Genomic DNA, 434 nt, shown 5'->3' with positions numbered 1-434 from the left:
CAGGAGCTGAGGCAGCCAAGGGGTCCAGCCCAACACCCACCAGGCTGGAGGAAAGGCAGCCCCAATAGGAAGTGGTACCACACAAAGCCCCCTGCCCTCCAGGAAGAGCCCTCCCTGACCACCTCCTGAGCTGCAAAATCTTCCAGGCGCCTCTCTGCACCAGCCCCTCGAGGCCCTCACATAAAGCTGGGATCCATCCCCAAGGGAGGGGACGGGGCTGGAGACTTCATATAAATCCCACCAGCTGCTTGGCTCACTGTTCTGTTCTCACCCTCTGGGCAGTCACTAACCCAGTGGCTCCCACCACCCCAGGCAGGACACGAGGCCAGAAGGGGATGTTGGCTCAATGTCAGCAACTCCCAGAGGGGTAAGGGCTGTAGGCTGGCTGCTCAAGGCATTGAGCAGGTGTGAGGACAGCATTGTCATCTCCCTCC

This window comes from Myotis davidii, unplaced genomic scaffold, assembly GCF_000327345.1.
Source record: "Myotis davidii unplaced genomic scaffold, ASM32734v1 scaffold1548, whole genome shotgun sequence".
In the NCBI taxonomy this organism is placed as follows: domain Eukaryota; kingdom Metazoa; phylum Chordata; class Mammalia; order Chiroptera; family Vespertilionidae; genus Myotis; species Myotis davidii.
This window is presented reverse-complemented; position numbering follows the sequence as displayed.